This window comes from Gossypium raimondii, chromosome 8, assembly GCF_025698545.1.
Source record: "Gossypium raimondii isolate GPD5lz chromosome 8, ASM2569854v1, whole genome shotgun sequence".
In the NCBI taxonomy this organism is placed as follows: Eukaryota; Viridiplantae; Streptophyta; class Magnoliopsida; order Malvales; family Malvaceae; genus Gossypium; species Gossypium raimondii.
Window position 1 is genome coordinate 37,223,050 of NC_068572.1, and position 16,811 is coordinate 37,239,860.

General features: G+C 35.3%; 1 non-coding gene across 1 annotated transcript; it reads left to right on the forward strand.

Annotated features, from left to right (window-relative positions):
• Positions 1-16,320: 16,320 nt before the first annotated feature.
• Positions 16,321-16,426, forward strand: LOC128032229 (small nucleolar RNA R71). The gene has a single exon (XR_008188357.1). It is a non-coding gene; the product is annotated as a small nucleolar RNA R71 (small nucleolar RNA).
• The last annotated feature ends 385 nt before the right edge of the window (positions 16,427-16,811 follow it).

Consider the following 16,811-nt stretch of genomic DNA (forward strand, 5'->3'; position numbering starts at 1 on the left):
AAAGAATATAATTTATTTTTCTAACTTTTCATTTGTCTTTTCTATTATTAAGGAATAATCCTATATTCTTTTGGAAAGAATATAACTCATTTTCTAACTTTCCATTTGTCTTCTCTATTAATAAGGGAATAATCATGGTTTTCCTTTTTAATATGTGATATCAAAGAGAATAAAAGAATGATAGTGTGTATATGTTACCAACTTAATAATTAAAAGGTATAGCAACCATTTTTAATTCTTTCTAAAAAGTTCAAGAGAAAGTGGTTGTTCGTTTTTCGATAGGGTGGACTATGTAGAGGCTGTGACATTTTTTATGTGGCTTGGAATCGACATCGAATCAACAACATCCTTTCAACTTGATTCATTCCTCGTACATGGATCCTTGGTTGTGGATCGCCAACATAATTTTTTCGTTACGGCACAAGGTGTACTGGCGATCCTAACACAAGGTAGGTAACCCATGTAGATTTCACTGAGCATATTTCCTTAAAAGAGACAAGTTTCATATGATAGCATATTATAGTTTTTCGACCTTAAGGTAGGTATTATCATGTGGAATTCACTAAAGAAGCTTTTCTTTTTTATAGAGGGAAATTAGTTATACCTATTAATCGTTGAGATTATCCTAAGATGACTCATTTTTGGTACATGGAATGATGATGGTTATACAGTAACAATCATTCTAGTTAAGTAACTTCCCAAGAAGCTATGCTTATGTTAGAATGATGGTCAAACATGAAGCGATCATTAGTAAATGTGAATACGTAAAAAATTAGGTTCACTTATTAATTGGATGGAAATCCATGTTCTTACTAGTTGATTAAGATTTCTCTAAGTGACTTAATTCAATAGGTGTAGGAATTATCGTTGCATCAACTTACAAATGTTTTCAAGGTTTAATGTAACAGAGATGCATCATTTTAACGCATATTGTTTGTTGTAAAAGTTCATTTTAATATTTGCTTAATAAAAAGACAGTAATGAATTAATGTTTTATTTTCAGTTTTAAAAATGGAGCCTACTCCATTACTAAACATTCTTATTGTGAACAAACTAAATGAAAATAACTATAAGGAAAGGAAAAAAAACCTCATGATTATCCTAAGCTATGAGAAACTCAAAATGGTTATTGATAATAGATGCCCATTGGCCACTCAAGCTGAGGGTAGAAAACACTAGGAGGACTATGATGAGATAACTCGTTGCTATATGTTGGCAAGCATGATCAAAACCATTTATAAGCTGCTGGAGAGTTGTAAGACTTCCAAAGTGATTATGAACAAACTATAGGACATGTTTGGAGGCTAAGCTACCTTGGCTCGACAGTTAGCTTTAACTAGTTTAATGATACCAAGCAGAAACCCAACACTCCGGTCAAAGACCATATGATTGTTATTATGGGATATTTTGTTGAGGTCGCGGATAATGAGGCCAATATGGACTAGAAGGTGCAAATTCATGGTGATCAAAAGCTTGCCTGAGGACTTTGCAGGCTTTAACACCACATATAACCATGGAAACAAGAATCTATTTAAAACCCTAGACTTGAATGAGTAGGTTCGGCCCAAACCCGGCGTGCCACATTAGCTACGGAAGTGACTCCCTATTAACTCCCAACCTAAACTCCAATACACCACTTACAAATGAAAAATAATGTCTTAAAAGTATAACACTGCAACAGAATTATTTCATACATAGAATATAAACATGCGAGCTTACAAAATATCAAAGGAAAGGTTCGCATGTCAACAGTAAAAAGTCTTTAGAGTTCGCAAAGAAAACTTTAGATATGCACACATAAAACGACAAAGGTTCGCCTATCAAGATAGCATCTGAGCTCGCATAGTAAAATAAAGTATAAGTTCGCACAAAAACATTGTAGGTTCACTACATATTAATAGTTTGCAATATAGTATGACTTCGCAAGTAAACAGACTTCATAGACAAAGGGATCATGCATGCATGGGTATTCATACTTTCGTAGGGTTTGCATAAGTATAAGGGTTCACATACCTATATGGGCTTGCACAATTTGCCTAGGTTCACTAAGTAGGAAGACTATCTCTACCTGAGATACGCATGTAGAAAATAACACTAATAAATCTGACTCACATATTATGACAGAAGGAAATACACGTAGCACTCATGCATGAACAAATATAAACTTATTCACAATAAAGGATAATAAAATATTTTAAGGCATGGTTTACAAGATAACTTAACTTAAAAGAAATTATTTCAGTAATAGAGTCAATTATTGATAAATCTAAACCGATATAAAATAAATCCCCATCACCTATTTTCCAGTTTCACCAGTATCTATTTAGGGATGAGCCTCACCAAGTCATTTACCTTGCCACTGCCATCTGTGACCTACTTACATACAAAGTAAGAGAGGAGTGGATGAGCTCATTGCAAACTCAGTTAATAATCAGGAATTAATAGAGTATGCTTAAAATAGAAAGAAGGTTTCATTTGAAAAATCATGTCACGAGCTGGGTTCACCATAAAGATACGAGACCTAGTTCGTTGTTTTGCCTGCTTGTCAGAAAAATATATGAGTCTGTAAAAATAATTTTAATTGTGCTTGTCGAAAAATAATACTTGAAAACTTAGCTTGTTCTTGTTTGAAAATAAATCTTAAATAGCATGAAACATGCTCACACACTTGTCTTATAAGAATGGTTGAGAAACATAAATATGCTCTTGCCCACACTTATCAGAATCTTGTCTCGTTGGATATGCGAATCTCCTTATAACGCCTTATAATGACTCAAAGAGTCCTTATAACATGTCCCATAAGTGCAGTGCAAAGCAATACACTCTTATGTACACCGACATGTCCCAGTGAATGAAGCATAGCTTGCCATTCTTTTATCTCTCCACATGTCACAGGGCCTTAATGTCTAAAATCACAGAACTAAAAGGTGAGTACTCACTATCCTTTGGTATACCAATATATCCAAAATAAAGGTTGCAAAATAGCACGCATAGAGACTTATCACAAAGAGCTCGTATAGGGAGCTTACTTGAAAACACTTGCTTATAGAGCTAGCACCAAAGTGCATAAAAACACGGTCTATAAAACTGTACTTTAAAAATATCTCTTTAAAACATATGCTCGCTTAGGAGCTCCCACAAAACATATCCTAAAAACATATATTGAAAATAGAGTTTTAAAACTTGAAAATAGAGGTTAGAAGAAAACTTACTTTTGGAACTTAAATTTTTAAACAAGGCTCCTTGAAAACATAGAAGTTCGCACACAAGTTACGAACCCTGAATATTCATACTGAAAAACATGGTAATTAGCACACTCAGGCAATTCATAGCCATTCACCAAAAAAGCTGATAAACTAAACAAGCTTGGCTTTGCTTTTCTCCTTGTTGGTAGATGGTCAGACTAGCTCACAATATAAACGAACACATAGATTACTAAGCAGAAAGAACTTACAGAATTCATGCATGCAAGCAAACCTAACTTTTTTGGACAATCAACCCTAACAGGGGAAAGACTTACCTTATTTGCTACGAAATTGGTTTAGAACAGAGACTTGACAACAGAATAATCAATGAGAGAATTATCATGGGATAAGGGTCATATTTATGGGCACTAAGCGACCCGAAAATCTTAAGATACCCTACTTGACTTAGGAAAGGTGTTACTTGCATGTAAAGTATTCTTATATATACCAAATCTTCATTTCCTAATTCAAGTTTGACTCAATCTTTGATTAGATAACCCTAGTTCACAACTCGAATGGCGAACACCTAGTTCACAATTTATCTAGCGAATTCTAGCTCGCCAAACACACTGGTGAACCCACTTGCAATGAATCTGGTGAACCCCTTACCTCGTCTTTTGGCTCATACTGCTTTGTCGAATCTCTGGCGAACTCCCCAGTTTGTCGAAGCACTAGTAAACTCCTAGTTTGCCGAAACACTGACGAACCCTTGCCAGCGAGGCTAAAACTTTTAGGCCCGATCTCGGGATGTTACAACTCTTCCCCGCTTAAGAAATTTTGTCCTAAAAAAGTTCACCTTCAAATAGTTGAGGATACTATTGCTTCATTGCTTTTTCAATTTTCCAAGTAGCTTCACTGGTCATATGATTTCGCCATAACACTTTGACCAAAAAGATCTTTTTATTTCACAAAAAATTCACGTTGCAAGCCATAATATTTACTTGTTCTTCCTCATAAGTCAAATTAGGTTGCACTTCAACTTCATCTAATGTTACTACATAAGATGGATATGGGCGATACTTCCTTAGCATGGATATGTGATACACATCATGAATTCGATCAAGTTCACAAGGGTGTTCGACACCTTTTTCCACACAATTCTTCAAAGGGCACCATTTGAATACTTTTTGGTAATTGTTGTTATAGACAAACTCTACTATGGGTAAATAACGTTCCTAGCTTCCTACAAACCCTAAAACATAGCTTCGCAGCATGTCTTCTAACACTTGTATCACTCTATCAGGTTGGCCATCTGTTTGAGGGTGATAAGCAACACTAAATTAAAGCTTCAAAACCAAAGCTTCTTGTAGACTATTCCAAAATCTTGAATTGAATTAAGGATCTCGATAAAAAATTATAGAAACTGGCACGCCATTTACTCATACTATCTCACAAATATAGATCTTTGCGAGCCTTTGAAAAGTATAGCTTGAGCAAACAACTAGAAAATGTGCACTCTTTATGAGGCGATTTAAAATCACCCAAATAGTATCCTTTTTGGTCGCAGTTAGTGGCAAACCTGACACAAAATCCATGGTGATCCTTTCCCACTTCCAATCTTAAATTTTGAGTGGCTGAAGTAGTCCTAAAGGATATTGGTGCTCTATTTTCACCTTCTGACAAGTTAAGCACTTCGCCACAAACTCTATAATAGCTTGCTTTAATCTAGGCCACTAATAGAGTTCATGGAGGTCATGGTACAACTTGTTACTTCCTGGGTACATTGCATACGGACTACTGTGAGCCTCTTTAAGAATCATCTTGTGAGCTTCCTCATCTCTGGGTACACAAAGTATTCCACGAAAAAAGGTACTGCTTCATCATTTAATGGGAAGTCACCTTGCACCCCTTGATCCACTTGGCAAACCTTATTTGCCAACTCTTCATCTAAAGCCTACTTCACTTTAATTTGTTGTGACAATGTTGGCCATGCTTAAATTTATGCGAGCAGTCCTCTATCACTTGTCACACTTAGCTACACGAACATACCTCACAACTCACTTATTGATTTCCTGCTTAGAGCATCAACTACCATATTTTTCTTTCCTAGGTGATACTAAGTCACATAGTTGTAGTCCTTCAACAACTCTATCCACCTTCTCTGTCGTAGATTCAACTCCTACTGCGTAAGCAAGTACTTGAGACTTTTTTGGTCAATGTAGATGATACACTTCTCTCTATACAAGTAGTGTCGCCAAATCTTAAGGCCGAACACCACCACTACTAACTCCAAGTTTTGGGATAGGTAGTTATGCTCATGAACCTTCAGTTGCCTGGAAGCATAAGCTACCCCATTTCTTTCTTGCATTAGCATGCATCCAAGCCCTATGTAAGAGGCATCGCTATAAACCACAAACTCTTGCCCTAGTTCTGGTTGAATCAACATAGGTGCTTTGGTGAAGATCTCCTAAAGATTTTTGAAGCTTTATTATCTTTCTTCTATCCATACGAACTCTTCTTTCTTCTGGAGCAACTTTGTTAAGGATGCTGCTATTATGGAGAACTCTTCAACAAACCTGCGATAGTACCCTATGATACCAAAAAAGCTTCGCACTTCAGTCACACTTCTTAGCGATCTCCATTCCAAAATAGCTTTAATCTTCCTTGGGTCTACTCGAACCCCTTCAGCTGAAACGATGTGCCCAAACAATGAAATTTCCTTAAGCCAAAACTCACACTTGTTGTACTTCATGAACAACTGTTTCTCTCATAGAATTTGTAATACTATTCAAAAAAGGATATCGTACTCTTTCTTAGTTTGTGAATACACCAGGAGTCTTTGGAATGACGGAAATGTGCAAGTGTACACAATCGCAACAAGTAATAAAGTGACAAGTAAATGTCGAGTTATCGTACCGACAGGGACTGTGAAAAGAATTATTTATGAATGCTATTTAAAACAATTTGGTGAAGAAAAATATTTTGGTTCAAGAGGGTGACTAAAAACTAAGATTTTAAACTAAGTGAACTAATTAAATAAATCTCAAATGCATGATTTCAAAATACAATTTTAATCAAGATGACATAATTGTTTTAGATTAATTACATTTCTTAACTTAGAATTATTAAACTCATGTTTATATTGTTACGAATAAGTTCACGGCAACTCGGTAATATGAACATACTCAGCTACCAAAATTCATTTATCTCTTGACTATATCCTTATTTCAATTCAACCGATTAAACAAATCTTAATTGGCAAATATGTTATTGCACATACATACTTATTAAATCAAAATAATCTTTTATATATATCCCTAATGTCAATTCAAACAATTAACTAGATTTAATAAGCACATACAAGACTATGTGAGGTAACAATGTATCCTTACCTTGAAACAGTTTAATCACAATAATCTTGCAAGGCAAAAGTATCGTCAGATACCGTTGCTAATCTAACCCTCAGCTACCTTAGATGATTAAACATGCACTGATTAAGTACTGTGTCCATTAATTAAAATTTCAATCCGTTTAAATAATTAATTCATTAGTTACTTAACAATTGTAATGCAAGAAAAACTTAGTCATGATTTTACTTAATCAAGCATCTTACCGAGGCCTAACAACATAACCCAATTTTAATAATTTTAACAAATGAAATGCAATAAACCTAACACGAATTAAATTCAAGCTAAATTGATTAAATTAACCATTCCAGCAACATAAATATTCATAGATATTTTTAGCATAACAACAACAAAAATTGAAAAGATAGGGAACAAGAATCAAATCCGGTATTTTTCAATGGCTTGACTAGTTGCTCCGTTCTTCCTTCTCGGTTGTCCTCGTCGACCAAGGCTGCTATGAACACTTAATTGCTGCTCCAAGTAGCTGATGAATATCCCTTTCCCAGGAGGAGAAATCGGCAAGAGAGCAAGGGAATTCTTGAATGGAAAAGAAGAGAGAAAGTGGAGATAAGAGAGGGAAGATGTGAATGTTTGAGGTGTGTTTTTCAAATGACTAGCCTAAGTGGATTTTTATAGCTGAGGGGAGCTGCTAAAAATAGCTAAAATTATCAGCCAAAGAGCCCTCCCTTGGCCGGCCACACATGTGGCAAGGTTGATAGTTTCAACTTTGCTAATTTAGGCTTGGGGCAAATCTATAAAGCCACCAATTGTAGAGGGGTTTGAAGGCAACTTGAACAAATCTTAAAGGGCCTCTTTTCAAGCTTAAATAATCAGCTAATAAGCTAATTTGAGTCAGATCTTGAGACATTAATTTTTGGGCTGTCCATTTCTTGGTCGGTTCAGTTTACTCGGTTCAGTTCAGCTAGACCACTTTTTCATAATTAATTAATAATAATTTATTAACCCAAATTAAATTGGATATAAATTAAAGTCAACTATAGTATGAATTAATACATATAACTTTGGACCGTCTTAGGCTAAATTTTAGTTCACCTCGATACTTCAAATTGCTTATCGGTTTTGCGCTTCTAACAGTGTTTGCCGAACCATTTTTCGCCTTTTGTGCAAATCTGTTGAAAATAACCAAAATTCATCAAAATTAATTATAAAATTAACTGAAATTGTACATATTCATATTTTAAGTGCACTTTAATTATTTTGTAAAAATTAATTTTTTTTCGACAAGAATTTTATCGAAATTGTATGATTTTAAATTAAAAAGGGTATGTAAAAATGTTTAAATTTCCATGTTTCCATACCCCCAAACTAAATTCATTGCTCGTCCCGAGTAATGCACAAATGAAAAAGAATTACTCAGAAAACACCTTTGAAAAATTCCTTCAGAGTAACATTCTTCCCAGAATTATGAATTTAACATACTTATGCTCAAAAACAAGAAATTTTATAGTTATGCTACTTAAGTATACATATCATTCAAATTAATCTTAAAAACTATTATGATAGCACAATTAGACTAAATAATTCCTTAACAAGACATGTTAACCCTTACCAATTTGATTTTATTTCCTTATTCAAGATTAAGCTGCAATCATTAAGTTTAACTTTTGCCTTCATGTGTTGAACATAGCAATTTCTCTCCACTAATGTAGGTAGCATAAAAAACTTGAATCAATAGGTATTTAAAAAGGTTGTAACGTAGCTAGGCTAGAGGTAGGTAAAAGATAAATAAATTTAGGCTTTTAAACCCTAGACTTAGCTTCAATCGGACCTTTGGAATAATTTCCCTCAATGCACCAACTTACTTTGCTTTCACATGCTCCTTTGTACATCTATTTTCTTTCAAGTACATATGCTCCTTTTTTTAACAAGCATTTTACTGTATGTACTACAATTTTTAGAGCATTTGATACTTCTTTCAACTCCCCCAAACTTATTTTCAAAGAATATTCTAAATAGTATTGAGTCTAGTGTTTGGGACAATTTAAAGATAATTAAGAGAGAAGTGATGGCTAAATATCGCAAGGGTTCAAATAAAATTAGGCCATATAGTCTCAAAGTTGGGTTTCAAAGGATAAAATTTCATCAAGGTTCGCTTGAAAGGCTCAAACGGTCCAAACAAGAGTTGCCTAAATCATTTTCAACATTCCATGCTTTCTAGGATTTTGCCTTAAGAAACTACTAAGTCAATTCCAGAGACTTAAACTTTCATGCATGCCTACCTTTCTTAAGGAACTAAAAATTTTATGGTACGATTTTCATACTTTATTAAAAATACATTTATATCATTATTCAGCTAACCTAAAAATTTATTGAAATAATAGAACTTTATTTATACTGAAGTTTAGCATACTTAACAAAATTTCAAATTATTGAACAAAATATATCCTAATCATAATTAAAAGAACTATTTATTCGAGTGGAAATAATCCTAGACATGTATATATCTATTGCCACACTTTATACTTCGTGACTTGTTCAAATTTATTAATGATTTCCATCTCTTGTTTTATTATGCAAAAATTCCTAATTAACTTCATCCTAAAATAACCTAAGAACATAAATAAAATAAAGTCGAGATCCCCCATTTATTTATTTGCTGATCCTTCTGAATTTGACTCATCTTTTGCTCCATCATTATTGTCTTTGCATGAATCACTTCACTCCTTTTTCGATAATGGGTTCCATGGTTCAAATATGTAATCTAGAAACTCAGGAACAAAAATAAATGGGTCATTGTAAATTTTTGTAAGTGCACTTCTCATCGAGTCATCCCTTATTTTTGAGTATTTCCAGTAAGCTTGTTATTTCTAGTAACCATTATGTCCATTAACTTTGACAGCTCATCTCGAAGATCTGGGCGAGGCGGTTGAGCTCTGAACATTAAAGTCTCGATATCAGGTTCGGCTTTTAGCTCTATTGGTTCCACCTTATCAGGGACTTTAGCCGATTGCACTAGCTCGATCTCTGTGGGATCTTCTTCTTCTTCTTTTTCGAGATCATCACTTTCTTCAACTCGTTGCTGTAGAACAGAGTCTCCAACTATTTGATAGAGGTCCCAATCTGTGATTGTGCCCTGGTTATAGCCTGCCTTCTTTACGTTTGCAAGAATTTTAGCTTTCAAGCACAAAATTGTTATTGTAAAGGGAAAGTAAGCTAGGCTAGAACGTGAACCCCTAACGATACAATTCCACATTTCCATCAGGATAATTTTTCCCACATCAATGATCTTCCCAGTTAGAATTAAGTATAATAAGACCATTCGCTCTAATGAGATTGTAGTCCTATGTGAGCTAGGCATAAGGCTGAATCAGATGAAGTAGAACCATACCTTTGCGACTGGTGTCAAATATTCTCTTCGACAAGTGTGGATTCCTTGTTTTGACACAATCCACTTAGAACCTGAAACTGTAAGTTCCTCGAGAATTTTCTGCAAATTTTCAAACTCTATATTGCTCATCAAGGAGGAATATTCATCATTTTCGAAATTAGGCAATTCAAAGAACTCGCTATTGGTACCTTAATTCCACGAACTGGAACTTCCGTCAACTCGCTTAAGGTTAAATTCACATAGAATTCACGTACTAACTCCTCATCCACACTAGGTCTCTTCTAACAAAACAACTCTCAATTGAGAGTTTCATCAACCTAACGAATACACACCATAAAACCAACATAGTTGCTTTCTTTCAATGTGAAACCTTTCTCTAGATGCATCTGTTGATTCTTAAAGATACTCTCGTATCTTACTTTGGCTTCTTCACAGTGGAACTTATTTTGTGATTTGTTAATTTGGGCAGATGCCCGAGTTCTCTTTCTAGGCATGATTAACCTGATCAGAAGATGGTAACAATTATTTTCTCAGAAGATTAAAATATAAAACATTAATAATTCAATAAATTGAAAAATTAGATAATTAAATTAAAATTTAGGAGAAAATTTTTTCTTACGACCTTTTTTGTAAAAATTAAGAGTTCTTAAGAAAAAAAATTTTGAATTAAAAAATGGAAAATTAAAATAGGTTGAGGGGTTTTTGGCTAAAGGGTTGTGTGCCGCTCAGGTATGCAAGGCAGCAGTGCATAGCAAGGGATGGATGTGAGCAGCATGCGGATCGTTAAGTAGGCCTAGTGTGGGCGCACGCGAGGTACTGCTAACCGATCACCTGAGCGATGCTGTGGCTAGGGAATTGTTAGGAGGTTTCGGGACTTAAGGGTTTTGGTGTTTTTGGAGAGAATGTTGTATGAATGAAAAAAATAAGAATAGATCGGTGGAAATTATAGTGAAAGGAGTAGGAGCTAGAATAGAATTCTTAAAATTTCTAAGTTCTAATGCTACCCAAAGTAAATAACAATTAATAATTAATATAATGCATATTAAATTATTATTTTCCATTAATTTATTAAGATAAAAACTTATCGAATAAAATATGATTAAATTAAAACTAATCCTAACACTAAATAAAGCTAATAATAATTAATATATATTATAATAGATATAATTATATATTAATAATTATCATCTTTTCTTTTTTCTTTTTTTCTTTTATTGAACTAAAACATGTATTCTAGATTCTTTTGAAAATATTTACAAAAGAGGCATTTAATTTTAATATTTACAAAAGAGCAACAAAATTTTTAAAAATAATTCAATTAAGTTCCTAGACTTAATGAAAGTTCAAAATTGAGTTGCAACATAAAACTTGGATCAAAATTGACCCTTTTATTTGAAAAACTAAAAATTTATTTTGTCATTTAGGGCATAATTTCCTGGAAAATTATGTTAAAATCAATTCCCAGGAAATATTGGAGAGGTTACAAGTGGTCCCGCTTAAGTTCCAATTTCCTAGACAGAATTTATTTAACCATACTAATCCAGAAAATATACCCTAAATAATTTATTCAAACAGAAAAACAAGAAAAATTAAATATCTGATAAAATGAACGAGATTTGATTCTGTTCAATTTGATCTCCCCAGTAATTTTCAAACGTTGAGCATTAACTTGAAAATTATCTCCCTCACCTTGAAGTTCAACAACTCCGTATGGATAGACTCGATGAATCATAAATGGACCGGACCAACGTGATTTTAACTTACCTGGTAAGAACCTTAATCTGGAATTGAATAACAAGACTTACTGACCTGCTTCAAATTCTCGAACTCGAATGTGCTTGTCATGCCATTTCTTGAGTCTTTTCTTAAGTAATTTGGCATTGTCGTATAAAGACATTTGGAATTCTTCTAACTCGTTAAGTTGAAGCATTCGTTTCTTTTTGGCACTTTTAAGATCCAAGTGGAGTCATTGGAGAGCCCACTAAGCTTTGTGTTCTAACTCCAAAGGTAGATGGCAAGCTTTCCCAAAGACTAACCTATAGGGTGACATCCCTAAAGGTGTCTTGTATACTGTCTAGTAAGCCCATAAAGCATCATCCAGTCTTTTGGACCAATCTCGTCGGTTTGGGCAAACTACATTCTCAAGTATTCCTTTGATCTCCTTGTTTGCCAGTTCAGCTTGCCCATTCGTCTGTGGATGGGAAGCTGTAGCGACTTTATGTTTCACTCCATGTTTATCTAATAACCATTTCAACCACTTGTTCACAAAATGGGACCCTTCATCACTGATGATGGCTCTTGGGGTTCCAAACCTTGTGAACACATGTTTCTACAAAAACTTCATCACAACCTTAGCATCTTTTGTCAAATATGGCTCTGCCTCAACCCACTTAGACACATAGTCTACTGGTACTAATATGTACTTGTGACCAAAAGAAGGAGGGAAAGGACCGAGAAAGTCAATACCCCAAACATCGAATAGTTCTACCTCAATGATGTTTGTTCGAGGCATCTCATTTCTGTTGGTGACATTTCTGACCCTTTGACATCGATCACAACTCTTTACATAAGCATATGCATCTTTGAATAGTGTTGGCCAAAAGAATCCGGCTTGCAATACCATGGTTGCAGTAGGTGTATCTCCGAAGTGTCCCCCACTCGGCACTAAGTGACAATGGTATAAAATCTTATGTACTTCATCTTCTGCCACACATCTCCTGATCATTTGATCTGCATACTTTTTAAACAAATACTGTTCTTCCCAGAAATAGTACTTCACATCGTGAAGAAACTTTTTCTTTTGATGATACATCTTATCAATCGGCATCAAACCACAAGCTAAAAAGTTAGTAATATCAGCAAACAAAGAGGTATTATAGACATGATTTACCTTCAGTATGTGTTCATCTAGAAACCTCTCTCGAATTGGTATAAGAGGAGAGTTCCCTTCTTGCAGCTCTATTCTGGACAATTGGTCTACTACTTGTTTTTCCACTCCCTTTCGATCTTGAATTTCTAGATTGAACTCTTGATGTAGAAGTACCCATCGGATCAGTCTCGACTTAGCGTCTTTCTTGGCAAGTAAATAATTATTTTTCGAGTGGTTCGTATAAACAGTCACTTTGGTACCTACAAGATAATATCAAAACTTGTCAAAAGCAAAAACAATAGCAAGTAACTCTTTTTCTATTACTGTGTAATTCAGTTGAGCTCCTGTCAGAGTTTGACTCGCATAGTAGATGGGATGAAAAATTTGTTCCTTCACTGACCCATCACAGCTCCGATTACGAGGTCACTTCCGTCACACATCAATTCAAATGGCAAATCCCAGTCCGGTGTGACTATTATGGGTGTCGAGACTAACTGACTCTTCAAATCGTTGAAAGCTCTTAAGCACTCCTCATCAAATTTAAACTTCATGTCCTTCTCCAATAATTTGCATAAGGGTTTAGCAACTTTGGAGAAGTCCTTGATGAATCTTCGATAGAAACCGACGTGGCCCAAAAAGCTCCTAACACCTTTTACAGATATTGGAGGTGGGAGTTTCTCAAAAACATTTACCTTTGCTTTATCTACCTTGATTCCATGTCTTGTTATCCGATGTCCTAGAATAATACCTTCTAGTACCATGAAATGACACTTTTCCCATTTAAGTACAAGGTTTGTTTCTTCGCATCGCCTTAGCACCTTGGCTAGATTGGCTAGGCAATCATCATATGTATCTCTAAATACTGAAAAATCATCCATTTTCTCAACCATGTCAGTAAAAATAGACATCATACATCTTTGAAATGTAGCAGGTGCATGCGCCTAAATGCAAATTTTAACCAAATGGCATGCGCCTAAATGCAAATTTACTGTATGGGCAGGTGAATGATGTCTTGTGTTGATCTTCTGGTGCTACTGTAATCTAATTATACCCTAAGTATCCATCGAGAAAACAATAATAGTCTCGCCCTGCAAGTCTATCCAGTATCTGGTCCAAAAACGGCAAAGGTAAGTGATCATTCCTAGTTGCCTTGTTCAGCTTCCGGTAATCGATGCAAATTCTCCATCCCATAACCGTTCTAGTCGGTATCAACTCATTATTCTCATTTTCAATGACCGTGATACCTCCTTTCTTTGGCACGTACTAGACTGGACTTACCCAAGAACTATCTGAGATGGGGTAAATTATACCCGCATCTAACCACTTGATGATTTCTTTCTTGACTACGTCTTTCATGATGGGGTTCAGTCTTCGTTGTCCATCAATCGTCCCTTTTTTGCCATCTTCTAAGATAATCTTGTGCATGCTTACAGATGGACTAATTTTACGAATATCGGCTATGGTCTATCTAATAGCCTTCTTGAATTATTTCAACACCAGGATGAGTTTCTCTTCTTGCTCAGTAGTTAATTCTGCTGAAACAATCATAGACAGAGTAGAAGAGTTACCTAAATAAACATATTTCAAATGTGAGGGAAGTATCTTCAGTTCTAATTTAGGTGGCTCTTTGATTGACGCTTTTGGTTGGGCATAATCCCTCTTCTCTAAATCCAAAGATTCAAAGCAGGATTGATGATTAAATCACCTTTGATTAGCTTCTAACAAAGCTAAGTATTCATCCTCCTCTTCATCATTTCAAAGATCTGATGTCAGAATTTGTTCTAATGGGTCCTCAACATAATTGATTTCCTTCTCCACGATTAAATCATCTAAATCAGACATTGCAGAACAATCATCAATTGTGTTAGGAAATCACATGGACTTAAAAACGTTAAATGTTACCTGATCATCCTGAACACGCATAGTAAGCTCGCCCTTCTGCACATTAATAAGGGTCTTTCCGGTTGCTAAGAATGGTCTTCCTAGAATGATTGACACCTCTTTATCTGCTTCAAAGTCTAGAATCACAAAGTTAGGAGGAAAGATAAATTTTTCTACACGTACCAATACGTCCTCAATTTTTCCTTCTAGATGTTCTAAGGATCGATCTGCTAATTGAAGTGTAACCGTAGTAGGTCTAACTTCACCTATCTCCAACTTCATAAATATTCACATGTGCATCAAGTTCATTTTCACACCCAAGTCACACAGTGCCTTACCATAATATGTTGCCCCAATATTGCAAGGTATGGTAAAACATCTACGACCTTTCAATTTTTGGGGTAGTTTGTCTTGAATATATGCACTGCATTCCTTTGTTAAGGCTACCATCTCAAATTCTCAAAGCCTTCATTTTTTAGATAGGATAACCTTCATGAATTTGATGTAGTTCGGCATTTGTTCAAGTGCTTCAACCAACGAAATGAAGATATAAAGTTGCTTGGGTACGTCTAGGAACATTTTGAATTGAATTTCCTACTTCTTCTTCTGAAGTCTTTGAGGGTAAGGTAGTGGAGGTTTCTTTACTGGAATTGGTTAATTCATTTTTTGTGGCAATACTACATCTAACGGAGTTATTAGTTTATCAGAATTAGTTGGTTCAGAAGTTACCTTGTCGGATTTTGCAGATTCAATTTTCGGTGAAATCAGAATTTCAACACTCGATTGAATTTCCTTTGAGTCTTGAGCGTCAGCTGGCTCCTTCTCAACTTCGATAGAATTGGGCTTTAAAGTCTGTCCTCTCCTCAATATTAACACTTTACAATGCTACTTCCCTGGATTCCTCAAGTTCTCCTTATCACTAGGTAAAGCACCTTATGGTCGATTTCTGAGTTCAGTTGCAAGCTGGCCCACTTGATTCTCCAAATTCCTTAGAGAGACATCATTTTTTCCATGTATTTCTTTAATAGATTCTCGAGGCTATTGGATGGTTCAGCTTGGGTTGGTTTTTGAGCTTGTTTGGAAAAACTAGGTGGCTGGGTCGATCTAGGTTGGACATAATTGTTATTGGTTTCTGTCCCTTGGTTACTCTAGGAAAATTCAGGTGGTTTCACCATGATGGGTTATAGAAAATTGGATTGTAGCCCTTGCCTTCCTCGATTTTGGTTTTGGTTACCCATGTTATACATAGATTATGGGTTCGATGGACATTCTTCAAACAAATGTTCTTCCCCACAATAAACACAAGCTACATTTTCAAATTGATTCAGTGGTTGTGCTGTAAAACTATTACACCCATTAGTAGTAAGACTTTTTAACATTGAGGATATTGATGATACTTGAGATGCGAGTGAAGTAAGAGCGTCTACTTTATGTATTCCAGTAACCCGTCTTCCTGACGCTGCTCGATTGGTTGGCCATTGATAATTGTTGCTGGCAATCCTCTCAATGATTTCAGAAGCCTCATTATAAGATTTAGAAAGGAGAGCATCATTAGCAGAAGCATCCACTACCATCCTTGTGTGAGCATTGAGACCATTATAAAATGTCTCAAGTTGAATGCAATGTGGGATTCTGTGATGAGGGCACTTTCGTAATAATTCTTTGTAACTTTCCATTGCCTCAGACAATGACTCATCATCCATTTGTTGGAAAGCAGTGATCTCATACAATGACTTAGCATTCTTGTTAGGCGGGAAATACTTCATAAGGAATTTTTCTGCTAACTCTTGCCATGTTGAAATTGAGTTTGGTGGTAATGAGTTCAACCAAGCTTGAGCTATATCCCTCAGTGAATATGGGAACAACTTTAATCGTAATGCATCTTCGGGTACTCTGGCGAACTTGAAAGAATCGCTCAACTCCATAAACAGTCTTAAGTGTAGGTGAGGATCTTTGGTAGGCATTCCACTGAATTGGCCCACTCTCTGAAGCATCTGGAACCTGACTGGCTTCAACTCGAACTATTGTGCCTCAATTTCGAGTCTCCTAATATCTGGATTAAGATCATGAAATGCTAGCACAACATACTATCTCAAAGCTCTATCCCTATCATCAGTAAT